This window comes from Callorhinus ursinus, unplaced genomic scaffold, assembly GCF_003265705.2.
Source record: "Callorhinus ursinus isolate GAN/ISIS: 27379988/994484 unplaced genomic scaffold, GSC_fseal_2.0 scaffold1, whole genome shotgun sequence".
Lineage (NCBI taxonomy): Eukaryota > Metazoa > Chordata > Mammalia > Carnivora > Otariidae > Callorhinus > Callorhinus ursinus.
The window spans coordinates 109527358-109533588 of NW_027397063.1; positions in this window are offsets into that span (position 1 = coordinate 109527358).

Genomic DNA, 6231 nt, shown 5'->3' on the forward strand with positions numbered 1-6231 from the left:
CCCACCCACAATTGTGGACTGGAACCTGGAAGAAATGGTGGCCAAAGTTCTGAATTATTTCAGGCGTTTTGAAAAGCCTAGAAGAGCAACTGCCCGTGGCAATGCCAGAACCAGCTCCCCGCAGGGACAATGCTGAGTCAGTCATTGCTCCCCCTTCCAGGAAAGGAACCCGCATTTGGAGGGATATGAGTGTCTTCTTCCCCCCACTTAAAGTCTCCTAACAGCCAGTTTTAAACAAATTCTTTTTTTTTTTTAAAGATTTTATTTATTTATTTCAGAGAGAGAGAGAATGAGAGACAGAAAGCACGAGGGGGAAGGGGGTCAGAGGGAGAAGCAGACTCCCCGCCGAGCAGGGAGCCCGATGTAGGACTCGATCCCGGGACTCCAGGATCATGACCTGAGCCGAAGGCAGTCGCCTAACCAACTGAGCCACCCAGGCGCCCTTAAACAAATTCTTAATTTGCAGAAAAGAAATGACTCATTCCTTCTGCCCTGTGTTATTCAAACATTGTACAGATCATTTATGTCACATGTACACATGTATAAAAACATGCAAATATGATCCTTACATGAGACTCTGTCTTTCTAAACTCATTCAGACTTCATGTGTTATGGTTGAATGTAAAACTAATGGTAAAATATATTCACACTAAATGGAGTGAGCAGAAATTAGGGGGGTACCCTGGGGAATCTACATTGTCCTTTAATAGCTAACACGCAATATTTAGGGGGTCTGGGAAGCCAAACTTTCTCATCACCTGAAAATAAGCTAAGAAATGAGAACGTTCCTCGTCTTTTCTATTTACACAATGCTTGTTTGCCTTCACCTCTCCTAATAATACACGCTCAAAAAGACGCCTAAAAACCAAATTCTTGAGTCAGCCACATGACTAAAACACCGCAGGATGGAAGCCCAGAATTCATTTTAATGTGTAGTATTCCCTAGACTGTGACAGAATTCAGGTTTCAATTAGCCTTCTCCAGGCTCCCCAAACCAAAAAGAATCTAGTGGGTTGTTAACATATTCATAAATAAACAAATGCTCGGTCTCTTGGCAGGCTGCCAGGATGTGGTGCCAGAGAGGGATCCAGGCCTCTATGGTAAAGCCATGGGGGTCTTTCACTTCCCTCCCTCTATGGGACTGGACCAGCGACGGATACCACTCCTGGCTTTCTGAGCATCTTTATCTATACATTTATGGAACCTTGTGGGCAAGATGTCCACAGGAGAGGCCTGACATGCAGCCAGAATTGCTGAACGAGGTGCTGCTTCAAGTGCACGAGCACTCCAGGCTGGGTGTTGGCAAAAGGAAGTTGTCTATAGGTCTGCGGAGCAGTCCTTCCCAAACATTAATGTGCATACACATCACTCAGGGATCCTATTAAAATACAGATTCCCATCTGGCAGGATAATGGTGCACTGATGCTGCTGGTCTGAGGACCCCACTTTGAGTAGCAACGTTGTAAAGTGAGCACAAGACCATTCGGTTCACGATTAAATAAACATGGTTTGGAGACATCCCAGGTGCCAGGCAGTGTGCCCTCCACTGAAAACACAAAGACAATAAGACAAGGGCCCTGCTTAGAGGACCCTGCCATGTAATAGGAGAGACAGATTATAATGCAGTATTCATTGAGATTCTTTGCATTACAAGGAAGAAAAAGCTCATCCAAGATGGCTCAAGTGAAAAAAGGGAATGTCCCTGGCTCCTTGTACTTGCAAAGCCCAATTAAGGCCGACTTCAGGTCCAGTTGGAAACAAAGTTAAAATGTCACCAATACCTAGTTTCCCTTTCTCCACCAAGACCTAGTTTCTCTCTCTCCATCGTTTTGCTCTTCTTCCTGTGGTTTGACTCCTTTCTTCCTCTTTTATTTTTTTTAAGATTTTATTTATTTATTTGACAGAGAGAGACACAGAGAGAGAAGGAACATAAGCAGGGGGAGTGGGAACGGAAGAAGCAGGCTTCCCGCCGAGCAGGGAGCCCGATGCGGGGCTCGATTCCAGGACCCTGTGATCATGACCTGAGCCAAAGGCAGATGCTTAACGACTGAGCCACCCAGGCGCCCTTTGACTCCTTTCTTCCTGAGGCAACACAATGGCAGTCCATATGCCCTCTCTCTCTTTTTGTATTTTATTTATTTATTTTATTTATTTGACAGAGTGAGAGGACAAGCAGGGGGAGCAGCAGAGGGAGAGGGAGAAGCAGGCTACCCGCCCAGCAAGGAGCCCAACTTGGGGCTCAAGCCTAAGACCTGGGATCATGACCCCAGCAGAAGGCAGATGCTCAACAGCCTGAGCCACCCAGGTGCCCCCCCATAGGCCCTCTCTTAATGAGAGTGCCTGTCAATTCCAGATGTCTCAGAAAAAACTCAAGGTATCTATCTCATTGGATCTAACTGGGTCATGTGCTCAGCCCTTAACCAATCACTGTGTCCTGAGAAGTCAGACGTTCAGCCTGGCAAACCCTAGAGTTTAGGATGGAGTCAGCTCCCGCAGAACCACCTGTACCAAGAGAGCAGAAGGCATGGATTCCCAAAAGAAAATCAAGGGTTGGATGCTGAGCAGCCAAAGCCCACAGTCACCACTGCAAAGGTGTGATAGAAGCCTTAGAGGAGCCTGCCATGTAATAGGATTGTGCAGGGGGCAATGGGAGCCTGGAGAAAAGCACTGATACTGGATAAATACTATACACAACGATGTGGAGGGAGGGGGACGGACCAGCTGCAGGGCAAAGCATGCAGAATCAGGAAAGGATCCGGGCCCTGGCTGGTTCTTTGGGGGCCTTCAACTCAACACTGCCCCACCTCCCCCTCAACCGTGGTGTAATTCAGTCACTCCAGAAATATTTCATTACATTACTTTCTGTGCAGATGAGAAATGAGAAGTGTGGTTAAATTGCTCCCGAGATTAGAGGTAAATTGGAATGTAGACTAGCTTGACACACATCAAAGACTTAAAAGCCAGTGTAAGTACTATACAGCTGAGTGCTAACTGGTGCTCACAGGAAAAAGGCATTGGTGTGAACTGAAATAGAAGCTTCCACAAGGCATGAACACACAGATGCTGGTTTGTGCATTGGGATGTGATAAGACCAAACAAGTAGTGGGCGAGGACAGTGTCATCTTCAGAAACCAGGGACACCTGCATGATGTGAGCACCCAGGTCAGTGACCTCTCCACCATGGCCTCTGCCACCATTATCCGTGACTTCAGTATTCATGTTGACATTTGACATCTGAGCCCTTCAGCTTCTTAACATCTCCACCTTCACTCCAACACAACTACCAACTGCCTTAGCCCTTGACCAGTAACAACTACAGAAATGTAGGTTTCAGGAATTCCTGACCAACATTCTACATTTTATCCTGACCGAATTACTTGTATTTTTTTATTTTATTTTTATTTATATAAAATCTCAAATCTTGGATCTCAGTGACAGTCTCAATCAGCATCCCTCCTATTTTCCCCCCGATCCATTACGCATCATCCAGTAAGCCATCTTCTCCACACTTAACCTAAAACAGCAGGATGTAGCTAGAGAAACATGCAACTTGTAAATTCATTATCACCACAAATGCCAAAAAATAGCAGTGATAATTATACTGATGACAATGGTGATATCATTATCATTTCACATGTATTGAGTATCATTTATGAGCCAGCCTGATGCTCGATTTTGAGTCAGTAAGCACATAATTCTCTTTGGTTTAATTTAGCGCAGTGTTTCTCAATGGAACTACTATTGGCATTTCTAGTGGGACAATTCTTCATACATGGGACTGTCCTGTGCATGGCAGAACATTCAGCATTACTCCCCAGTCATGGCAACACACACACACACACACACACACACACACACACACACAGCGCCCCCAATCCACACTCCCAACCAGATTGTAGGAACAGTCCCACACCCATTTGAGAACCACTGGCTGAGTGAAAAGAGCACTAACTTGAGCATCAGAACTGACATTGACTATACTTTGAGACCTTGAGCAAACAACTTAGCCTCTCTGACTACCAGGTTATTCTCCTATAAAAGGTGGATCATAATCTTACTTCTGCCTAGAGGTAGCAAGTTTCAAGTGATCTCATAAAATACTAGTGAGAATATTTAGTGTATTCATTAAGATTATGTTTGGCTGTGACAAAAAAGGGGCAGCAACAGCATAAACAATTAGATGTTGATTTTTCCCACATCACAAGTATCCTGAAGGCTGGCCGTCCAAGGCCGGTGCGGTGGTTCCCCTGTATCATCAATGTCCCCAGCTTCTGTCTTTCTGCAAGTTGCCTTTACCTTCATGGCTGCCTCTCAGTCATGAAATAGAGTCCCCACTTCCAGACTCAATCTGCAGGAAAGATAGAAAGAAAGGGAGGGAGGAAGGAAGGAAGGAAGAAAACAAAACAGGCAAGAAAAAGCTCTGTCTATATCAGAAACATAACACTTGCTCCAAAATCCCCAGCAGACTTCCATTTACACCTCACTGGCTGTCACATGATTCTTCCCACCTACAAAGGAGACTGGAAATATTTTCAGCTGAGTACATTGCCTCCTTGAACAAAATGAAGGTTCTGTGAGTGAGAAAGAAGGGAGAATGGATAGTGGGTGGGAAACCAGCAGTATCTGCCATCCTGGGCAAGTTACAAAGCATTATGGAAGTATAGCGTGGCATTATGATTAGAACCTGAAGGAAGCTCATACCAAAATACAGTATCTACATGAATTTCACTACATAAATTCCATCTGCAGTCTCATTTATCCACATTAGTTAAGACTAAATAAGTGAATGTTCTTATATATGTCCAACAGGCATGGTGGCCCAATTAGCTAATGAGGCACATCTCTGCCTCATTTTAACATAACAATGCAGAGTGAACAACCTTGTGTGTAGCGGACTCTAAAGAAAATAGCCCCCAATTATTCAAGATAACAGGAGAATAATATGTGTGTAAATGAATATAAAAAGACATTTATTGGTTTAAGGCCACCTGACATCCACCTCCCTACTTTTAATAATGGCATTCTGATTTTCTTGTGGGAAAATGCTTCCCCACATTGTATGCTCGTTGGTTGGACTGTCAGTCAAGGTGCCCTGCTCAGGTGCCAAGGAACAGACACCTGACCTAACCTCAGCCAATGCAACCCTCTCATCCAGCCCTTTGAATATGGAATGTGTGAAGCAAGACAAAGAAGGGAGCGAGGGTGGGAGGGACAAAGGGAAAGGGAGAGGGAGAGAGAAACGGAGGGAGGAGGGAGACAGGGAAAAAGGAAAGAAAAAAGAAAGGATTGAAGAAGGGAAGGAAGGAAGGAAAGAAGGAAGGAAGGAAGGAAAGAAGGAAGGAAGGAAGAAGACAAAAAAAGGGGGAGAGAAAAGAAGAGAGGAGACAGGTGGGGAGGGCATGGGAGGGGAGAGGAGAGGACTCAAATTGTCCAGCCTTGCTCCTTAGCTGTTCTTCAATTCTGTGGGCTCCCCACATCTTTTCCAGTTAATTTCTTATTTTTCTCAATGTAGATGAGTCAGTTTTGCAACCAAAGAACCTTGACCGATGCCTACCAGAATGACATTTTCAGACCACCCAGAAACTCAGCTGTTGGCTTTGGTTTCAACCTCATCTCCTGCTAAATCTTGACCAAAATCCCAAACAGCACTCCTTCTCTGATCCCCAGACATTCTATAGAGACTTTGAGAAATACTGGAGTGGTCAAAAGACTGGTAAGAACCAAGAAAATAAAAAGTCCTAGGATGAGAATATGTCAAAGAGCCCCCCATTGAGAATCAGGAGCTGTGATTTCTAGTTTGTGCTCTTCCTCCACCTGGGGACACAGAGCACATCTCACAGCCTTTCTGCCCCTCAGTTTCCACACTTGTAAATGACTGAGCTGACTCTATCACATTTGTTTTTATAAGATACCAACACTTCTTAACTTTGTTAGGTCTCCACATGCCCACTGAGTTCCTACCCTCAAACAGCGAACAAGCCATAAATATCAGCCTCCTGATATTCTCCCTCCTTGAGCCCTGCTCCTCCGCCTACCTTGTCCTTTATAATTTACATAAGATTGCCTGGAAGCCCCATCTCACACTTGGAGAGAAATTCCCCTCCCTTCCAAACTCCCCCCACCCCCCGGGGTCTCCTGGGGTAAGTCAACACTTCCAGGGTGGACTACAGAATTTGCAAATTCTTCTCTGCATTTCACCTGTTGTGGTTTCTTGACCCATGCCATCCTGGC